This window comes from Natrix helvetica, assembly GCF_964273705.1.
Source record: "Natrix helvetica genome assembly, chromosome: 4".
Taxonomy (NCBI): Eukaryota; Metazoa; Chordata; class Lepidosauria; order Squamata; family Natricidae; genus Natrix; species Natrix helvetica.
Window position 1 is genome coordinate 21348640 of NC_138550.1, and position 23540 is coordinate 21372179.

The window sequence follows — 23540 nt, forward strand, 5'->3', positions numbered from 1 at the left end:
CATTGGGCTGATGCATATGCACACACTGGCCAGATGTTCTTTGGGTTTCAGGCAGTCGCATAGCGCTGGCCAGCTAGTCTTCAGGTCTCTGGTGATCCGGCATGTGCGAGGACCAGCCGCATGCATGCAGCGGAAACTAGAAGAGCAGTTGGCGACTGCTCGTGCCCACAGAGAGGGCTCTGCAATGCCACCTCTGGCACGGGTGCCATAGGTTCACCATCATGGCTTTATAGAGATAAGAAATATATCCCATATGCACAAAAGATGTGCCTACTGAGGAATCAAGCTTATATATAATATATTCAAAGCTGGTAGTGTGTATGTAAAAATTCATATATATATATATACTGTAGGTGTATGTTTAAAATCTATAGGTTAGTTAATGGGATTTTAGAGTGTTAATTGAGCATCAAGGATGTGTGCACTCTGCTTAAATTGGGAGTCTGACAAAGTTTATACATTGGTAGAAGAATAAATTCATTCAAACAAGAATTGCTGATATTTATCAACATTTGAATTAAAGTTTTATTAATTAAGTGGCAAGGAAGAGGGTTTTTGAACAATTCAGTCAGATTGTCTCATCTTTTTTTTAAAAAGTGTTTAATTTCTAGTTCCTTTTTATTTTAGTATTAATGCTGCATCATACTGTTAATAAATGAGAGCAGAATGGATACATTCACTAAGATATCTGCAAATCCCTTTTCCTTCAACTATTAAATACAATTTGCAGCACAATGAAAAAGTGGACTAAGATTAAATACAAAGCAAAACATGTTTTATTCTCACTGTGTACACCACCCAAACTCATTGTACAAAAAGGCAGCCTTAAACATTTGAAAATAAATAGACATGAATAGGTTTTGTACGTGGCTCCTTAGCAGGGTTATAAATACAGGCAAGCTGTGGGATTTTGAGGCCGATGGAAGGGAACACAGTGGAGAAAACAAACCTAGAAAACAAAATGGAGGCTGCACCTGTTTCCTCTTTGTCTTTAGATATGATCAGAGTCAAACTCAGTTCATGTCTTTGCTTAATCATATCAGCCCCAAATTGACCCTACCTGCCCCCAGATAAACGCTCCTTGCATATTGCATACCGACTTCGTAGATAACCCCCACTGTGTCAAAGACCTAGGAATACTCATCTCAAATGATCTAAGCCCCTGTAACAGCATTGCCAAAAAAGGCATTAAGAGTTGTTAACCTAATTTTGCGAAGCTTCTTCTTCGGTAACATAGTATTGCTAACTAGGGCATACAAAACCTTTGCCAGACCAATTCTCGAATACAGCTCATCTGCCTGGAATCCACAACTTACATTGGATATTAATATAATTGAACGGGTCCAGAGGTACTTCACGAGAAGAGTACTCACTCCTCTACTCACAATAGAATCCCTTATGCCACTAGGCTTGAAATTTTGGGCTTGAAGAACCTAGAACTACCCCAATTAAGGTCTGACCTAAGCATGGTACACAAAATTGTCTGCTACAAGGTCCTACCTGTCAATGACTACTTCAGCTTCAACCACAATAATACCCTCAATTCTGTACTCACAATAGAATTCCCTATGCCACCAGACTTGAAATTTTGGGCTTGGACAATCTGGAAATGAGCTGCCTGCAGTATGATCTAAGCACAGTACACAAAATTGTCTGGTAGGCAAACTCAAGGTAAACCCCTCTGAACTCGATTGCTCCGGGCAGCCTCCTGTATGCCCGTACCGGGGCGTACCGTCTGAAACCCACGAATGATTGTAAGACAGTTCTATTGCCTCCATTAAGACCACATACACTGTATCAACCTTTCTGATGACTTGCAATCTGGTAGTTTTATAGTGGAGCTTTTTTTTAAAAAAATGCCTTTGTTATCAAAGACCCATGCTAGAAAATAGTGACTGTGGCTTTGAACATGATTGCTGCTGCCTATGTATGTAAAATAAGTTGGCTATCAGGAGAACAATTCTTCAAATACCTCTAAAAAGGATCTGGAGAATTCCATGGGAGATTAGGGAAATCTAGAATCTGTAGTGCAAACAGCACCAGAAGCCCAGAGGTTCTGAACACCAAAATGGGTATCTCCTGATACTTCTTTTTCTGCTTTCTGTTAAGCTCAAACTTTCTCTCTCACGCTTTTCAAGAGATCTGAAAATTGTCACAGGCATAATACAGTTTTTTCAAGTCGTGTTGGCAAACTATGAACCTGACTCATTTTCTTTCGGTGGTTTTTGCAGCTGTTCTAACTATAATTACTGTCAAAATAAGGTAGCATACCTTATAATTTCTCTTTTTCAGTTGTTCACAATTTTGCAGGTAAGAAAAAGAAAATGAATGTGTTGCAGATATCGCTGATATTGTCAATAAATGCAAATTCACATGACTAGCTTACACAGCAATCCCCACCGAGCAAGACCAGTGTCTCTACTTTTCCTTTGAACTTTCTTAAAACAACAAAAAAGTCATCCCAAGGTGAAAACACAATTTTGCTAAAAGCTTACACACAGGCATTCATAATATTGAAACAAACGATTGCAAAACGTGTTTATTTGAAAAGGGGACACGCAATCAGAAACACGTTGATGCTTTAAAGACCACTCACTGCTGCCATGCTGGCAGAGAATTTAGGGTGTTTAGTTCAGCAACATCTACAGGCTGCCAAACTGAGAAGGGCTGTTCTCACTTCTGAACGTATTCTCTATTCTGGACACAGTATAAGAAGCTGGTGATAAATCATGCAACTTTACAGAGGTTGGTCCAAGTATTCCAATAGGATCTCTGCAAACCACATTCTAAATCACAAATGGAAATTGATTTTTTTTAAAAACAAAGTTTTATTGATTTTTTGGTGTTTTACAAAAGGAAAAGGTATGGGGAAAGTTACAAATTGTGGCAGCCGCAAACTGCGGTAGGTATACCCCCCCTCCAGACTCATGGTGTACATTTGCATAGCATTCAAATATTACATAATAACATATAGTCAGTGTGGTAAATTCATTAATAATTTCGATCAATTTATGTCATGTGGATTTTCTTACTTATTTGTGTGATCTGAGCTTTCTTGATGTCGCCCCCTCTCCCCCCGTTGGCAGTGCTCCGGCCCCTCCCGTGTCTTGTGCATCTACTGGGATATCTTCTGGTTTTTCTAGGAGTAGTTTATTTTTTTCCATAAAGGCCTGCGCCTCTATGGGTGTATTAATTCTGACTCTTGTCTCCTCCCAGAATATTATCATACCTTCAGGCAACAACCAACGAAACCACACCCCCTTCTGGTATAATTTATTCACCAATTGCGAATAATATTTTCTTTTCTCCCTCACTTTCTTGGGGATCTGTTTCAGTATGGTTATCTCCTTATCTTTGTATGTCAGGGCTTGTCCCCTTTGTGTATTCAGAATTTCATCTCTTGTGCTTTTCCTAAGAAATTTAATACCGTGTTTCCCCGAAAATACACCATGTCCTGAAACTAAACCCTTGCGACATTTTTCGCGTGCGCAAAAATATAAGCCCACCCTCGAAAATAAACCCTCTGGACAATCCCCCCCCCCTCTGACCAGGCAGAGCACCGCTCGCCGACCTAGCGGTATCCCGAAGGCACCAAGCCACGGGAATGAGGTGAGGGCAAAGGCACTTGCGTTGCTTGGTGCTTTCGGGGTACCGCTAGGTCAGTCAGCGGCGCTGTGCCCAGCTGAAGAAGGGGGGGTTGCTGGGCAGCTGCTCTCTTGCGAGCGGGCTCCTGAAGAGCCGGGCACAGCCTCAGGGTCGAATGGCTGTGTTGCGCTGTCGCAGCAGCAACGCAGCAGCCATGAGGTGACCAAGCTTATGAGCAGCCGCCCGGCAACCCCCCTTTCCAGCCGGGTACAGCGCTGCTGACCGACCTAGCAGTACCCGGAAGGCACCAAGCAACGCGAGCGCCTGTTCACCGCCCTCCGCGTCCCGTGGCTCGGTGCCTTCGGAATGCCCCTAGGTGAGTGAATGGGGCTCTGCATGGCTGGAGGGGAGTTTCGCAGCGGCTTTTCCTCTCCCCGCTCGCGCGAAGGGCATCTGCGCTGCTGGCGCCGTCCGCCGCTTGGTTTTTTTTTTCAAAGCACGGAGGATGGATGCCGCTCTGGAAGTACGCTCTATGGTTGTGGATTGTACAACCATGGAGCGTACTTCCAGAGCGGCATCCATCCTCCGTGCTTTGAAAAAAAAACCCAAGCGGCGGACGGCGCCAGCAGGGCAGATGCCCTTCGCACGAGCGGGGAGAGGAAAAGCCGCTGCGAAACTCCCCTCCAGCCATGCAGAGCCCCATTCACTCACCTAGGGGCATTCCGAAGGCACCGAGCCACGGGACGCGGAGGGCGGTGAACAGGCGCTCGCGTTGCTTGGTGCCTTCCGGGTACTGCTAGGTCGGTCAGCGGCGCTGTACCCGGCTGGAAAGGGGGGTTGCCGGGCGGCTGCTCATAAGCTTGGTCACCTCATGGCTGCTGCGTTGCTGCTGCGACAGCGCAACACAGCCATTCGACCCTGAGGCTGTGCCCGGCTCTTCGGGAACCCAGTCACAAGGGAGCAGCCGCCTGGCAACCCAAAAATAATAAACCCTCCCCTTTAATAAGCCCAAGGCCATATTTCGTGGGTCAAAAAAATATAAGCCCCTGGCGTATTTTCGGGGAAACACGGTATGTACCTCCCTGGGGACATTGTGTGTTCTAGCATATGCAGAGTTCACTCTATAAACCAGGTCTATTTCCCATCCCATCTGTTGTTTTTCTTTCTGGATATACTCAGCCAAGATATTTGTCATGATGTCCCTTATGTTTTCATCATCTGTCTCCATCACATTTTGAAACCTAAGATAAAAAGACATTCTCTCAAATTCTATTTTCATTTGTTGGGTATCAAGCTCTTTGTTTCCCTTTTTCACGCCCTCCACCCCCCCTCATCTCAGCCGCCCGCTGCTCCAAGAGATCCCGTCTCTGTGAGTTCTTATTAATTTTTTCCTGGTTCCCTCTAATTTCTTCTTTCATCTCCTTCAGTTGTTTCTTTATTTCCTCTTGTCCCTGTAGAAGTTGCTGAAACATTTGATGAAACTCCAAGTCCATAGTTTTAGCTTGTTTAAAGGCTGTCAATGTTGATTGTGTGCTCGGACTTGAGGTTGCAGATGTCGGGGCAGAGGCAGCAAAGCCAGACTTTCCAGGAGGTGGTCTTTTAGATGTCATTGTTGGTGATAAAGGGTCCAGTCAGTATAGAGAGGAATCAATCAGAGTGGTAGAGCAGCCAAGGGAGTCCGGAGGGTAGAGAGACCAGGCACAAGGGAACTCTCTAATCACCCTGGCAGGGAACAGACGTTTTTCACTCCAGAAAGTTCAAAAACAAACAATCCACAAGAGAATTATCCAAATAACACGGAGACAAAGACCGGAAGCCTGAAGCTAAGAGGTGGAGTCAAATTCAGCTTTCATGAAGACAATGGAAGTGTGCCATCTTGCCCTGCCAACTTCGGGCACTGAGGCAACAAATAAAGTTTTCAAAATTCAAAGTTCCCAGGGCTTCCAGATCGCATTGTCTTAAAACCTGAAGGTTTAAATCTGAAGATCCATTTAGTTGTAGTGTGACCTCTTTGGTTTGGCTCTCCCCCTCTTCCTTCCCTTGGGGCTACGAGCACGTTTGTTTCTAGCCGCTTGTCCAAGGGGGGGGGAAATCCCCCTCCCCTCCAGCCGCACCTCTCCAAATTAACAAAAGTTCCAATTAACACGACTGACAAGTTTTAGAGTTGGTGAAGGGTATGAAGAGAGTCTACACCTCACCGCACCGCCGCGGCATCCTTCAGCATTCTTTTTTTCTTCCGGACAGCCTCACAGCGAAGACACTTCAGCGCGTCTCCCCTTCACGCTCCTCGGTGCCTGGAGCGAAGCGAGAGCCCCCCGACGGCCGCCGCCGATGCAGGGGTCCTCCCGCCACGCCGCTCCTCCAGCAGAACACCTCTCCGGGGCGTCCTGTGCCCCCCAAGGGGTGGGGAGCCCACCGGGGATGCGCGGGGCGGGCAGTCTCTGCCCGTCGCCGTCAGCCGCCGGAACCGGAAGCACAAATGGAAATTGATTTAACTTCTCAGTGGAGCTTGTTCTACAGTCAGTGAGAGACAGTAATACAAAATGCATGGAATTGCAAAATGGGCATCCTGGGGGCTGGGGTAAGGAGAATTTTCAACGTATTTCTTGCTTTGGGGAGAGACAGTTTTTTTTTAAAAAAAATAAATTTATGTTAAATCTTTTGTAACAATTTTCTCCAGTTTTTCCAAAAATGGCAAGAAACAAAGTTGTGATCCTAAGTTGCATTAACAGAGGGATACAATCAAGATCAAGGGATGCCTTGATCTAATACCACTCTGTAAAGCCTTAGTAAGACCACACCTAGAATACTGCATCCAGTTTTGGACACCACACTATAAAAAAAGATGTTGAGACTTTAGAAAAATTGCAGAGAAGAGCAACCGGGATGATTAGGGGACTGAAGGCTAAAACATATGAAGAATGGTTACAGGAACTGGGCATGGCTAGTCTAGTAGAAGAGAAGGACCAGGGGAGACTGATAGCAGTGTTTCAATATTTGAAGGGCTGCCACAGAGAGGAAGGGATCAAGCTATTTTCTAAAGCACCCAAAGGCTAGGCAAAGAATAATGGATGGAAACAGATCAAGGAGAGGTTCAACCTAGAAATTAGGAGAGATTTTGTGACAGTGCTATCAATCAACCAATGGAACAGTTTACCTTCAGAAGTTGTGGGAGCTTCATCACTGGAAGTTTTCAAGAAGAGGCTGGACTGTCATTTGTCAGAAATAGTGTAGGGTCTCCTGCTTGCGCAGGGAGGGGGGTTGGACTAGATGACTTACAAGGTCCCTTCCAACTCTGTTAATCTGTTAAATGTTAAATGTGGCTCCCTGAATTTTAGTTGGAGGAAATTCTAGGGGCCACAAAAAAGAGGGTTGGGAATTGGTATAAGTTCCTGGCTAAGATGGATTATCCAATGGGGACCATAGGCAAAACAGCAAACTGTGATTACAGCAAAATAATGACATTTGTGCAGAGATCCCATGATGGAAATCCTGTCCTTGTGTATAGGTGGCCCTCGACTTACAACAGTTTGCTTAGTGACTGTTCAAAGTTACAACAGCACTGAAAAATGTGACATGACCATTTTTCACTGTTAGGATCTTTACAACATCCCCAAGATCATGTGATCAAAATTCAGAAGCTTGGCAACTGGTTCCTATTTATGACCGTTACTATCTCCCAAGGTCATGTGACTCCCTTTGATGACCTTCTGACTAGCAAAGTCAGTGGGGAAGCCAGATTCACTTAACAACTGGGTTACTAACTTATCAACTGCCAGGATTCACATATCAGCTGTGGTAAGAAAGGTTGTAAAATGGGGCAAAACTCATTTAACAAATGTCTCACGTAACAAAAGAAATGTTGGGCTCAATTGTGATTGTACCTTTACTTGGGTCCTAATGTCTGACGCAAGGACCTATGTTTTAACATCACAATGTCTTGTTGATGGTTTCATCACTTGTCTCTCCTTGCAGAGACTCATGCTAGGCATAAGATGCACATTATACACAGTCAACAAAACTCTGAAGGCTGTATAAAAGTATTTTAATCTCTCCCAAATGTATAATTTTAAGTGTATTATATTGAATATGGGCTTATGATTAATATGATTATTAAGAGCAGCCAGGATCTACAAAGACTATAATCCAGGTATGACTCTATTGAGAATGCTTTGTGGGTCAGGTTTAGTCAACATGGCAAGAATGAGAGCTATTTTAGTACATGCATCCCAATTGCTAGGATGTGATAGAACACCTTTCGACTGTAGGCTTGCACACAATCTGAGCTTCTTTCAAAAGCATTGTAAGACTTGTTTGGACTGGTCCTTAGGGAAGGGTGTGGAATTTTAATTGAGTGAGATGAATCTAATCTGCTTTGCTATTTATGTTCATAATATAGTCAGTATTTATCTATTGAAATTCCCACCAATGCATTCAACTTGAAAAAGTTCACAGAAAAGATAATTTAAGTATAATAGTGTTAAAAAAGAACCCTTATGAATATTTCAACAACTAAAACCTCTTTGCAGCTAGCGTTCGTATCAAAAAAATAAAATGGATGGAAAACTACTATACAGTACAATGAAAAATACCCAGGACCAATAACATCAACAAGAGTCTCAAATATAACAATTTAGCCAATAATTCATTGTAATAAGTAGAAGATATATCAGTCACATATAGCTGGCAGCAAGGGACTAACCAGGGAATTAATAAATTATATGTAACAGCAGCTTCCAAGTCAAAAAAACTAGAATTGTAGTAAATTACTAGCTTCTGCAAGGTCATGTTATCCAAAGGAATAGGACTCTTACATTCACAATCCCTTACCAACAGGCAGTTAAAACCCAAATTTCTGGAGGTCATAAGAATTGGAGAAGCCACCATATGCTAATTGAACCCAGATACCTAAGTAAATTTTCACTTTAATTCATCCAAGAAAAGTTTGATAACTAGATTCAACAGCCAATCTTCTCACCGTGTTTTTCTATTTTGAGCCAAGAAAGAGATTCCTTGTCTTTATGGGAGCTCCATCGATGGGACTTCTAGGCCAAAGGGACAACTAGACCAAGGATCAGTACCTGTGGCTCTGGAGCTGCATGTGGCTTTTTCATCCCTCTGCTGCGGCTCCCTGTTGCCCGTCAGCTCCACAATTGATAGGGCTTTCGGTTAGGACAGGTAGAGGAAAAAAGACGCCGCACTAGGAGGAGACTCTATGGTGGGGGAAATGGACTTCCGGTAGGAACATTTGTCATTGGTCCTGCAAGCTGGTAGTAAAAAAAAAAGCTTCCGATCACAGCTGAGCTGCACGATCATTGGAAGCTTTTTAAAGCATTTTTTTCCTGCCGGTTCTGGCAAAGAGGCAGGAAAAAAATGCTTTAAAAAGTGGGGAGGGGGGGAAGCTTCCAACAATCGCACAGATCACAGCTGATCTGCACAATCGTCAGAAAGCTTCCCCCCCCCACTTTTAAAGCATTTCCCCCCCTACCTATTCACCTGAACTGGCAGGAAAAAATGCTTTAAAAAAGTGAAAAAAAGTTGGCCACGCCCGCCCAGTCACATGACCACGCCCACCAAGCCATGCCCACAGAACTGGTGTCAAAAAAATAGATTTCACCACTGCTCTTGTTTATGCCTTCCTGTACCTTCCTCTTCCAAACATTTTGTTATCTTCTCCTGAATAAAATGATAATAATCCAGTACAACTGGCTCTTATTCTCTGTGGTCAGAGGGGGGAAGATTTGATTCAATTTTTTTTTGGTCCAAGATACAAGGTTTGTCCTAGTTGTTTGATAACAACTTGAGAGACTGCTAATGCTGCCCAGCTTTTAAAGAGAACTTTAAAAGATTCCTTGGTACTGTTATATAAATAGTGCTAAATAAAATGTGCAGGCTAACAAATGTCACCCCATGACTTCTGACACTAATCCCTAGATCCCCGAAGGCAGAAGTTCCGTCATATTTTTGGTATCCATTCCTTATGAATATGTTTAGGAAGTGGATGAAAGGTATATTTAGCTTTTGCGCTGTCATTTGCTGAGCTTTCCAGAGGTGAGTCAGGCACAAAAATCCACATGCAAAACACATACAAAAGGAGTGGGGTTTTGATCACACAGCCACAAGCACCATTTTGCTTTTTTTGACACATATCTCCGCAGCAGACACTGCAAAACTCTTGTAGAATAACAGCTTCTGACAGAGCCTTCTAGCTAAGCTGCCTAGTGGATCATAAGCATCAAAGATTTCTTTAAAAGAAACAACTATGCTAGAATTCACATATCACACTCAATTATATTTTGTTTCGAATTTAGTGTGATTCAGGCACCGTGGCTTGTAAACCACGGTTTATGTTTAATGTGTGTGAATCTGGCTAATTATGAAGTATGCCACAATTAAACAATTTCTTACTGTGAAATGCAAAAACATCCATAGTAAAGTTTCTAGTCTCCTAGTGATACATGGCTGCCAGTCAATAGAAGACATAAGCATAAAATATACCCAGTGCACCTTTAAAACTTGTAACTTGTTCCTTTTAAATATAATGATCTTTTGAACCCCAAGTTCAAAATACAAAGGTGCCAAGCTTATTCCTTGACAACTCCAGATTTTCATGGAAAGGACCCTTGTTTGAATTTCTGGAGCACTGAAGCCACTTAAGGACCGATAATACTGAAGAAGATAGCAGTAAAATTAAAAATACTTTGTTCATGCAGAGTTCAGTGGTTCCAGATAGGTTTAGCCTGCATTATTCATAGATTTAGAATTAACAAAGAAATGACATTCTACTTGTAAGCTTACATTCCAAGAACAATTCTAGAAAATGCTCCACTCCATTCTACTTTCTACTAAGGTAAAGGTTCCCCTCAGTCATGCATGCTAGTCTTTGGGCGGTGCTCATCTCCATTTCAAAGCCGAAGAACCAGCGCTGCCCAAAGACCTCTCTGTGGTCATGTGGCCAGTGTGACTAAATGCCGAAGGCCCACGGAACGCTGTTACCTTCCCACCAAAGGTGGTTCCTATTTTTTCTATTTGCATTTTTACATGCTTTCGAACTGCTAGGTTGGCAGAAGCTGGGACAAGTAACGGGAGCTCACTCTGTTATGCGGCGCTAGGGATTTGATCCGCCAAACTGCCAACCTTTCTGATCAACAAGCTCAGCGTCTTAGCGACTGAGCCACTACTTTCTACTACTGAAGTATTTAATGAAAGGAAGACAAGTCCTATGCAAAAAGAAAACTCTCACTTTGCTCAGGGTTAAGCCCAAAACCATTGGCAACCAAAGCAGTACAGGTAGCCATTAACTTACAACTGTAATTGCCCCCAGAATTGCAGTATAAGTCATTGTATTCATTAAATGGGTCACCATCTGATTTGTGTCTAGAAATACCACAATTTTGGCTATGTCAGTAATTATCACCCAACTGTTAAGTCTGCACATTGTGCTAAATCATGACATGGTGTGTTTGGTCTCAATTTAATGTGTGTTATGAAGCCAACGATTGCAATTTGTAAATTCCATGGTTTATTTAACAAGCCTTGGCTAAAATTTGTGCTGTAGCATGATGTGCAAATTCAGCCATGTATTATTTTGAATTTGTTCATATGACTAATCAGAGTTAGATACGTTCCCCCACTATCTGTGTCGGTGTTAATCTGCTTTCATGGGGAAACCAATGATTACATGTGAAATACAACATGTCACTTGAATAAGAAAATCTCCTTGAATCTCTTCTGCTAGGATGAGCTGGTTGCTTGCTTCAAGAGGCAAAGCTGGAAAAACTCTTTTGTGAGGAGAAACTTATGCATTTTCATGATTATATGCCCCAGGTGACTTCTCACTTCCCCCCACCTCTTTCTTTGAAAGGAAAAGGTTGACATTTTACAAGGAAGTGGCATTTGTCTCTTGTGAAATCTGCTTTTCATTGCTATGGAAACAACAGGAAAGAAGTCCTGAAGGTACCTTGGCCATACAGGTGCTGGATTTCTTTTTCTTGAGCTGGGCCAGGGGATTTAAAAATAAGTATAGGAAATATAAAATGAAGAATAATTAAAATATTCTTACAATGTTCTCCACTCTGCTTACCATTGGTACTGCAAATGGAAGAACAGACCAATCTTTTGATGGGACATAGAGTCCCCTTGGACTGCAAGGCAATCCAACCTGTCAGTCCTAGAGGAGAACAACCCTGACTGCTCTTTAGAAGGCCAGATCCTGAAGATGAAACTCAAGTACTTTGGACACCTAATGAGAAGGAAGGACTCACTGGAGAAGAGCCTAATGCTGGGAAAGATTGAGGGCAAAAGAAGAAAGGGACAGCAGAGAATGAGCTGGCTGGATGGAGTCATCAAGGCAGTAGGCGTGAGCTTAAATGAACTCCAGAGGATGGTAGAGGACAGGAAAGCCCGGAAGAACGTTGTCCATGGGGGTCGCGATGGGTTGGACATGACTTCGCAACTAACAACAACAACAAGCTTGCTAAATGGTGGGATCACATCACGTGAGGGAAGTTTTGGAGAAAATTGGTTGGTGTCTTTGTGTTTTGGGAGTTGTTTCTCCCAAGTGTTGCACTTATTGTCTTCAAAATAGCAGGAAGCAATTCCATCAAATTTCTGAACATCTCACAAAGAGGTCTCAAGACCTGCGGGATATGGTTGTGCACACTGATCCAATATTGGGGATTGGACTGTTGCCATTTTATTAGCTAGCCCAATCACACTGGGCTGTTTAGAATAGAAATATCAGCAATGAAGCTAAACCTTACATGGACAAACTTACCCTAGAATACTAAGCCAGTGCTGAAGTCATCTTTACAGGTACAGGTGGTCCTCGATTGATGAAAGCAATTGACCCCAAATTTTCTGTTGCTAAACAAGACAGTTGTTAAGGGAGTTTGGCCCCATTTTACAACCTTTCTTTCCACAGTTGTTAAGTGAATCACTACAGTTGTTAAGGTAATAACACAGTTGGGATTATCTTTCTTCTAATGGAGAGAGTGTATTTTCTTTTGGAGTCTATTATAAAACATGATAGAAAATCCTTTGCATTGCTATCTGAATCAATTGATTTTAGAATGTTGCTTTTAACATTAATCAATGTTGCTGATTAATGTTGCTTTTATTTTTGCACAGCCTTTCATTAAGAGGGGGCATTGTTGATCAATTTCAGCATTTTCTTCCGAGAGGAAAAGTGTTGGAATTACTGTTAAACTTGTTACACAAGCCACACATAAGGGTGGCAAGAAACAGATATTTGAAAGCAATGATTGCCATTCACATCGCTGAAAGAGAATCCCATTAACGAAGACTTGATTACAACGGCATCGTCAGTTTTCCTCCCCACCAGTGCTTCTGAGTGAAAAGCTGCAGTGCAGCCCATAATTCTAGACAATCGGTGCTAAAAATAAACTTTCATCCTGCTGGATACAGCAGTTTCCCAATAGGCAAACCCTGGGATTTATGCTGCAAGGGAAACAGTTTTAGTGCAGTGCTTATACCACAACTGCTTTCATGCATGGCAGGGGGGCATGTTTGGAAAATAAGGAGCCCCCCCTCTCCCAAAGTAGGTAAACATCTCTGCAGGATGAGACCCCACAAGATCTTGAACTTGCATCTTATTGTCATAAAAAGCATAGAGAATGGGATGAACGCATATTATTGAACAGACAGAGACTGATTCTAGATAGCTAACTGAAACAGAATTCGGGTAAGAAAGGTGTTGCAGCAATGCAGTTCAGTAACAAGCAGGACTGAGGCTCTCAGACCAATAATGCAGAATAACAGGCAACAACAGAGGTCTGAAGCAGTGGTGGGTTCCGGATCCCGTCGCAACTGCTTGGCAGAGCATTGCACAGGCGGCGTATGCTGCATGCTCGTGCGCAAATGGCCCGGGTGGGTCAAATACAGCTAAGGAACATGGGGGGGGGGTGCGTGGGCCCTCTGAAGCACTGTACTGGAACGGTGCCTGCTGCTCCCAGCAGGCACCGGTACACCCGTACCAGGGCGTACCACCTGAAACCCACCACTGGTCTGAGGCTCATGTGTGTCTGTGTGTGTGAGGGAGGAGTAGGCTAGTCAAGAAGACTTTGGAAAAGCTTATTTATTTATTTCTATTTAGTTATTCAGTTTGTGAAACATGTACGAGGTAACAGGTATAAGTATAAACCTGGACACGAACACAGGAAATGGGTACGAATAAATGGGGATAATAGGACTGAGGTGGTAGGCACACTGGTGTGCTTAAGCATGGCCCCTTACAGACCTCTTAGGAATGGGGTGAGGTCCACAGTAGACAGTTTAAGGTTGAAGTTATGGGGGTTTAGGGATGTAACAATGAAGTCAGGTAGTGCATTCCAGGCATTGACCACTCCACCAGTCATATTTTCTGCAATCAAGTTTGGAGCAGTTTATCTTGAGTTTGTATCTCTTGTTTGTCCGTGTATTATTGCGGTTGAAGCTGAAGTAGTCATTGACAGGTAGGACATTGTAGCAGACAATCTTGTGTACTATATTTAGGTCAGACCTTAATTGGCGTAGATCTAGGTTCTTCAAGCCCAAAATTTCAAGCCTAGTGGCATAAGGGATTCTATTGTGAGCAGAGGAGTGGAGTACTCTTCTCGTGAAATACCTCTGGACTTGCTCGATTGTATTAATGTCCGATATACAGTGTGGGTTCCAGGCAGATGAGCTGTATTCGAGAATTGGTCTGGCAAAAGTTTTGTATGCTCTAGTTTGCAGTACAACATTACTGGAGAAGAAGCTTGGCAAAGAATCTTCTAGATGGATAACTTCCCCTTGGTGGATGGGATAATTTTCTTTTTTGGTCAGTGGTGCCAGAAACATTGACATAAATATGAATTGGCAAGCTTGCATATCCTAAGACAAATCCGCTCATCTATGGCAGGAATTAGTTGTATTAGGGACTTGCTGGTATTTAATTAGCAAGGGTGACCAAATCAGGCTGCACAGTGAAATACAATGCCAAATGGAGAGGCAAAGCAAGAGGCTGGTGTTGAAGCTTGCCAACTCCCGCTATTCTTAAAAGCAGCTAATATTTAGTTCCATGCTTGAGAAGTGTTAGCTTGGCACATGTATACATTATCAAGAGACTAAAAGCTGTCCCAGTTTTGGAGAATTTCAAGTGAAATTTGAAGTCAGTACTAAAGTGGTCAACCTGGATCAGTCCAATGTGTTGAGAGCTGAGATGAACTCCTCAGCATGTTGGAAGAATCCAAACAAAAGTATAATATTCCACTAGCACAAGTAAGAGCAAAAGTAAGGCTTGTGGCTAGCCACATTCAAGAAGCCGGGAGCTGAGGAAGTGTGCGAACCTCAGAGCAAAACTTGAGGTTAGTCTTGCCACCCAGAAAGTCTTCTGATAGGCAGAGGTTAATGAAGTGCTAAAGCGCATTAAGAAGTCACAAGGAAAACTTATCTCCATTGAATTCTTGCAAGGGAAAAAAGAGAGAATGAATGAATGAACATATAAGAGATTGAGTGACTGATCCCCCAAAAGAATGGGCAGGAATGATTGAATTACAGATCTGAAAAGGATGTTGGAGGCAATCTGGACCAGTCAACTGTTCGGTGCAGGATGCAAGAATAGCATCCTTCACATACGACCACCCAGCTTTTGCTTAAATATTTTCCAGTACAGAAGCCACCTCTTCTGTTTCAATCTATTTTAAGAAGTTTCTTGTAATGTTTAGCTGAAAATGGCTTCTCTGAAATTCCTACCTATTGACCTTTGGGGACAACGCTGTCTTCCATCTTCTGAATAAAAACCTTCTACATATTAAAAAAAAACTCACTCTCATACTAGTTTTTAAATTTCTTTCCCCCAAGCTCTGTAGGTTTGGTTTTTCTCATCTCCTGTCACATCAAGACATTTAAATATCGGTGATTATTCTCCAGGGGCTGATCTGCTGAAGATGAGCCATCTTACTCTGCAACTTATGCTGCATTTTGAGGGCTGGGAGAAAGGTGGTTTGCCTCAAGTAACCAAAGAATAAAGAAGAAATTTAAAGAAACCACTTCTTGGTTTATACACTGCCTGGGTTCAGAAGATGTCATAGTCTCACTTTCTAGATGCTTATTAATTAAGAATGAGATCCTAAAAGTCATTGACAGTCCAGCTCACAAATCCTGCTAGGGAGACAAGAAGTCTATTTATAAATGTACTAATCGACAGCATTTCTCTGGTATCCCTTCCCTTCAGCTTTCTCCTCTCCACCTTCCTCCCAACACACAGATTGAGATAATAGCATGGAAGCTGTGATGGGATTGTAGCAGTGGTGGGTTGCAGGCAGTACGCCCTGGTACGGGTGTACTGGAGCCTGACCGGAGCACCAGATACCGTTCCGGTACAGTGCTCCAGAGGGCTTGCCTGCCCGAGCTCCTTACTGATCTTTTAAGTCTTCGGCGCTTCTGTGCACACGCACAGCACATATAGCATCTGTGTGATGCTCTGCTGAGCAGCTGGAGTGTCGCGGAGGCTTGTGAAGGCACTAAGACGCCTGCATGTGCTGCACGCGTCCATGTGGACGCCACCAGGCCCATTCCAACCATACCGGTTGGAACGGGATCCGGAACCAACCACTGGACTGTAAGTTGTTGTTTTTTATTTGTTTGTTTGTTGGTTTTTACAGAAGGAGACAAGGTTTAGATCTGACAGACTCAGAATTTTGACCACATGGTTGCAGCCATCATCTTGACTTTTCTTGACTCCTATAAAGATATCCAGGGACAAATTGATAAAGGCACTCCATTCAATTAAGAGGATTGTTTTCCAGACCAGTGAATTCAGAACAGATGGCACTTTCCTGTTTATTCCCTCCTATTTCCTTTGGCAAATTCCCAGTGAAAAATAACTGGAGCTTGACCAAAACCAAACACAAACACAAACAAAAGCCAATGCTTTCACTTATTATTTATTATTTTTGGAAACAATAGCAATGATTAGTAAAGGAACATGACTGAGTGGTTCTGTCTCTATTGAGGACAGGCCTGAACTATTGCCCTAGACAGGAATGTGATTTTTGCTTCTTGTTCCTTTTCCTATACTTTATGAGGCTCATCACTTTCACAAAACGTTTTAAAGTTTGTAAAGGATGGTGCCCACATTCAGCAAGTACACTTGGGAAAGGACATTCAAATACAAGCCTCGTGCAATTTTTTTGGTGCTTTTAAGTCTTCTGGGCAAGATTTTGGAAGTGGGTTGCCTTTGCCTGCTTCCTGGGGCTGAGAGTGAGTGACTGGCTCAAAGTCACTCAACTGGCTTTGTATGTAAGGTGCAGTGGTGGGTTCCGGATTCCATTGCAATCGGTACCATGCAATGGGGCTGTGTGTCCACCACATGCACGCATGCATGCGTACTTACTGCCTGCGATGCTCCACGATGCTCCAGCTGCTTGGTGGAGCATTGCGCAGGCACCATATGCTCCATGCGCGTAAACCCCGATCGGCTCTAATATAGGTAAGGAGGGCGGGCGGGCAGGAGGGCCCTCCGGAGCACCATACCGGAATGGTACCTGGTGCTCCCAGCAGGCACCGGTACGCCCATACTCTGTGATGGGCCCAACCCTCTGGAATGACCTCCCCCCTGACATTCGAACTACCACCGACCTCCGTTCCTTCCGGCAAAAGTTAAAGACTCACCTATTTCAATCAGCTGGCCTGGCACTTTCTTAGTTCTACCTCCCGGGGATTTATTCATTTTAATTGGGTTTGGGGTTTTAAAAAGTTTTAATACACTATATACTATATTTAATATTTATTATTCTATGTACAGTCTTGCAACCTCCTCCACCTACGTATTTAATTATTTAACTGTTTTGTATGTATTTTATAACGTATTTTAGTGACTGTACACCGCCCCGAGTCCCTTTCGGGAGAGGGGGCGGTCTATAAATATGAATAATAAATAAATAAATAAATAAAATACTGGGGCGTACCGGTTGTATCCCACCACTAGTAAGATGGGACTAGAACTCAGGCTAACATTTCTATCCTGATGTCTTAACCTCTACACCAGGGGTGTCAAACTCAAGGCTCGGGGGCTGGATCTGGCCTGTGGGTTGCTTAGATCTGGCCTGTGGGGCCATCCTAGAAACAGCAAAGGACCAGCCTATGGTGCCTCTGGCGGTGAAAACAGACCTCGGGAGGGCCATGTGCAGTCCTCCCAGGCTCTGTTTTGATGGCCTCCTGCCACCCTCTGCCAGTGAAAACAGAACTCGGGGGTGGAGTGTGGTGCCCGAACTCCGTTTTCACTGGCAGAGGGTAGCAGGTGGCCATCAGGACTGAAAATGAAGCTCAGAAGCCTGTTTTCGCTGGCAGAGCGCTCAGACCATTACAGACGCCCCCAACAAAAGTGATGCCCCCCCCCTGGCCACAGCCACACTGGCCCTCGAGGTCAAATACAACCCTGATGCAGTCCTGAAATCGAGTTTGACACCCCTGCTGTACACCACCTGGCTTTTTCATGCAAACTAAAAAAAAAGGCAATCCAACCACACTTAGACTGCCTGATTTTCCCTGCCCAGTGTGCTTCAGTTTCAAAATGGAACATCTGCATATTTCATGGATGAACATAGGGAAGGTCTGAACTGCCATTTCTTAATAAGGAGGAAAGAGTGGAGTGCAGAGATTGTGGGCCTGGTCTCTATTTATATAGTTTTGTGTGTGTTTTTTTTTCTAAAATATGTCCCCGAGTGACTTGTCCAAGATCACACAAGAAGCATTTGGCAGAAAACTGAAATAAAATTGGTATTCTTTACCATTTAATCACTGTCTTTCATACTCTGCTTTACACATCATATTTACAGCCATTGCAATAATATACCCCATTTGGCTTCTATCTCTGTCTTGAAATGTTTGGCTTTCCAAAGGTCTGGTTTTTTTTTTTTTAAGTGGGGGTAAAAAAAATGGAATTTATGAAAAACAAAAAAGAAACACACCTACGCACATTTACGCATACACCCAGAGGCTGATGGAAGAGAAAGTTTTGGGCCGTGTACCGAAAAATGAGAAATATTAAAGATCCTTCAGAAGTAACATGCTGAAAAGCAGAAAGACCTGGAGCATCATTTTCCAGATAAAGATTCTCAAGATGACTTTGGAACAATTTGGAATTGTGGAAATACAGCAACCTAGGGAAAACTGTTACAAGACAAGAACATTTTCTTCATTGGCTTATTTAATGTCATATATAAACTCTGTGTTGTGTGAATCTGTCATAGAGACAAACGTGCCTTTACATTGGTTTATGTAGGATTCTTTCTTAATATTTTACTAATTTTAAGGGAGTAACATCGAGTATTTAGAACTAGGGAGAAGTTTCCTGACAGGGAGTACAATTAATCAGTGGAAGACTTGCATTCAGAAATCACAGGTGTCCCACCATTGGAGGTTTTTAAGAAGAACTTGGACAACTATTTGTCTGTGATGGTATAGGTCTCCTGCCTTGAGCAGGGGGTTGAATTGGAAGCAGAGGTGGTATTCAGCTGGTTTGGACGGGCCCACCCACCCACTCATCCCGGCTCTATGTTGTCCTATTTAGGGACATTTTTTGGCCAGGTGCATGCATGTATGACATATACATGACCAAAGTGCATGCATGGAATGCCAGGCGCAAGGATGGACGTGTGCACGGACACATTTGCAAACTGGTAGGGAAGTGAAACCCACCCCTGACTGGAAGACCTCTGAGGATCCTTCCAGCCCTATGATTCTATTTCTAAATGGCTTCCTCAGTTTGAAGACGTCTTAGAAACATGAAGGGCATTCTGGCTGGGAACTCTGGAAGTTGAAATTCTGATGCCTGTGAAAAACACAATTTTGGCAAAAATTCACAGTGCGTTTCTGGAAGTACGTTAAGAGAAGACATGAAAAAAATAATTTTATATTTCATTTGTGTGCCTTCTTGACTTGTATGCAGAGCCTTGTCTTTAAAGATAACAGGGAATGTTGCTCAATGCCCAGAATGGATTTTGGAGTTTCTAATTCAATTATCTTTCAGATTATTAACCTGAGAAACATTTAAGTGCCCTGGATTAAAATTCAGCATAAAAATCATGTTGGCCTAGTGCAATCTCCTCCTCAGTCAATAAACTCACATCTGTGTTTAGGCATGATTTATGACGTTGAACTCTTGGGCATTTTTAATCCTTCCAGCAAGTGGGTTAAGGAGCTTTCATTCCCCAGTTTTTAATATGGCCTGCAAAAATCTTGAGATGACTGAGATCAGCATCCCAACGAGCAAATTGTGAGCTTGCCTGCCTTCCTTTCACTTTCCTTTTTGTCTCCCATTTAGCCTGAGAACTGAACTGAAGACAACTGAAATGGCCACAGAGACAGTCACAGAAATAGCCCCTGAAATGGTCCAGGGGATTGGTAGGCTCCCTAGGATAGAGGCTTCCAACCTTGGCAACTTTAACACTTGTGGACTTCACACCCAGAATTCTTCAGCCAGCCATATTGTTGAGGAATTCTGGGTGTGAAGTCCACAAATCTTAAAATTTCCAAGGTTGGAGACCCCTGCTCTAGGAAGTTATTTCTGCTACAGGCAGGAAAATGATTAGTTAATTCCCTGGGTATACAGTAATTTGCAGAAATAATTTAACTCTGAATAGATTTGGGACTGTTTGGAGCTTAATCTAATCTAATCTAATCTCTGAAAAAGCTTCTTATATGAGAAGTGAAACATCTTCAAAGAAAAACCAGAAACTCCCGTTGTCTCTTGAAAAAGCATTTTTTGAAGACAACCATGATATGGATGGCTGAGAATCTCCATAGACACTAATCTAATAGGGTAAATTTGTGGGGCTAGTGGACTCAATATTTTTGCCCATGTTATACACTTATCCATTAGGGTGCATCGTATGAACAAAACTAAAGAAAACATGCTGACTACGTGTTATGTAATTCTGGATCCCTGAAATGTAAACTCAACATACATCCATATTATAGCAGATCATTGCGGAGCTATTCATATTACCCAAGTCCCACTGAAGTAAACTGACTGTAAAAGTAAATGTTTATTTATTTACTTCTTAATCAAATTTGTATGGCCGCCCATCTCCCCAAAAAGGGACATTGGCCAGCCAGATAAAATATTCATTTTGGTCTGAAAGGAAATAAAAAAAACAATTTACAAAGAAAAGCACTTAAATGTACATCTGCAGTGCCTCCATCCTTGTCTTGCGCTGATGAAAATAACTAGCTGGATGAGGGAACTGGGAGATAAATTACCTCAGGTTAAACATGAAATTAGTATGTTAATTGGAAGCAAATTTGCTACTGAAAATAAAATAGATGAGGTGTGTATGCAGGCGTGGAAGTGAAGGCACAGGCAGTAAATGAATTCTGCCTAAAAGGAATCAGAAGTACTTGTTTCAGAGAAGGAGAAAGAAATACCGTAGTTTAGTAAATGAAATCCTTATCTCTATATAACTGCTAAAAGGTGGAGGAAACAAGAGCATTGTGACACTGCTTTATCCAAAGTTCCCGCTCAGGTGGATTATACTACTGATGTCTGTGCAATCTCCATAGATACCGCTAGATGACTAGTTGACCACAGTAATATCTACAATTACTGATTGTGGTAGATGCTACATATATACACAAACTAAGGGGCTCAGTAAAACTAAGGGACTATGAGCTTCTCTTTCTTTTCTCCTAAGTCCCAGCCCAGTTCCAGAGCACACAACTTGAAGAGTTTTTTTCCTTGAAGACATTTCGCTTCTTATCCAAGAAGCTTCTTCAGTTCTGACTGAAGAATGGAAGAAGCTTCTTGGATGAGATGAGAAGTGAAATGTCTTCAAGGAAACTACAAAGTCCAGTTGCCTTTTGAAAAAGCAATTCTGGGACAACCATAACTTGGATGACTGAGAATATGGATAGACAGCACAGGTTAATAGCTGCCTGGGGAATTCTGGGAGTTGAAGTCCACAAGTCTTAAAGTTCCCAAGTTTGGACACCCCTGTCCTAAGAGATTCTCCATAGACAGCACAGGTTAGTTATTCCAGCTCTATAACATCCTATGTTGCTTGATTTTCTTTGATGGGGAAGACAGATTAGCAATAGACATTGTAGTCTCTGAACTGAACGAGATGGCATATAACTCTTTCACACACAAACACATAAAATAATAACCCATACAATGAATTGGATAACACATCAGGTAAGACATTTAACAGGAAAGACCAATGATAATATTACTTTGGGGGTTATTTATTTATAAAATCCCCATCTTTCTGGCATGTGGGAGAGGGCCACTCCTATCTTGCTCACAGGGCTTTCTCAGAAGGTGTAGTTACACTTAGGGCTTAGAAAATCTATCAAAATATATCTTGTTAAAATTCTTTTAATTTATATTTCATTGTTAATTTTAATCTGAGTTTCATTTTTAAATTTTCTAAACCGCCTGGAGTATTTGCTAGCCTAGTAAAAAAAGGAAACTTTCATAACACAAACATCTGTGTTTGTGTAAGTGTGATATGGTTATGCAGGTATCTCATGTACACATGTAAGCAATATAGGCAACATATACCAGTAACACTTCCTGCCTTGCTTTAGTACAGTGGTTCTCAACCTTCCCAATGCCGCGACCCTTTAATACAGTTCCTCATGTTGTGGTGACCCCTCAACCATCAAATTGGTGTCTCGGTTCCTAAGACCATCGAAAATAGGTGTTTTCCCGATGGTCTTAGGTGACCCCTGTGAAAGGGTCGTTCGATCCCCAAAGGGGTCCCGACCCACAGGTTGAGAACCGCTGTTTTAGCAGTTCTTTTACCTTTCCCTCTTAAGACTATATTGTTATCCTTTGCGGCAAATTGCTAATGTCTGGAGACACACACTTAACATGGTGTTTAAAATGATAAATTGTTTTGAGAGCCTCCCTCCCTGCCCAAAAGATCAGTTTCAGATCGAGGAGGTATATCTGTGTTGCCCCAGCAGTATATAGCTAGTGTAGGAATTAAGAACTGTCTCCTTTAAGAAACTACCTCATGGGAAATGTAGGCACAAGGTTCAATTAAAGTTCGTTAATGGCACGTAGTCCATACCTGTAACAAAAGGAGAAGTAAGACCCCCATCTCCTTATAAGGCTTTTTCCTCAAGGTAACCAATAAGAAATGAGTAAAGTGTTTCCGTGTTACACTGTCTTTGAGAATGTATAAGAATGCGTGCATCAATAATAAAGATTGTTCAGAACTTGCAATGTTGGCCATGGGCTAACGTTTCTGAACCTGGCTGTCAAATAAACTTTTCCTGTATCCTGAGAAGTCTAAAGCCTGTCATTTTCTGCAACAGCAGAGACTGCCTTATGGGACATGTAGTTCCATGACATGTGATGACATCTCTGTTTATGATTGGCCACTGGGGCATCTTGCCCACATACAAGTTTATAGCCAGTCAGTTTTGAATGCCTTTATGAACTGGAATAGTAGTGTTTTATATCTCCGCTCAGCATGGGAGTGAAATCATCATCTTTTTACACTACGTGATGGGACAGATCATGGAAAGTCAGAAGTATCTTAACACTGAACTTTAAGTTTTGCTATTAAGAATGCCTAATAATAAACTTGATCTGAAAGAGATCCCTAAGCGTGGAGTTAACTGCATGCCCCGAGCAAGCCGAGGCACAACAAAATCCCCTCTCTTCACGTTTAAAAAATACAGCTCCTGGCCCATATGCCTGGTATACCCAATTCAAAGGTTGTATCCCATAGCTTTCTATCTGAGATCTTCCAGATATGTTAGACTTCAAATCCCAGGATTCCTAGCTAGCATGGAGGATTCTGGGAATTATAGTCCATCCTGAAACTGCTTGCCAACTTGGAGAGGCCTATGAAGTTGTCTTGGTCCATCTTTCTAAAGATGTTTTCAATGTCAGACCTTGAATAAACTAGTTATAACACACACAAATGGAAAGCAAACTGTTTTCATCTGTCCCAAACACA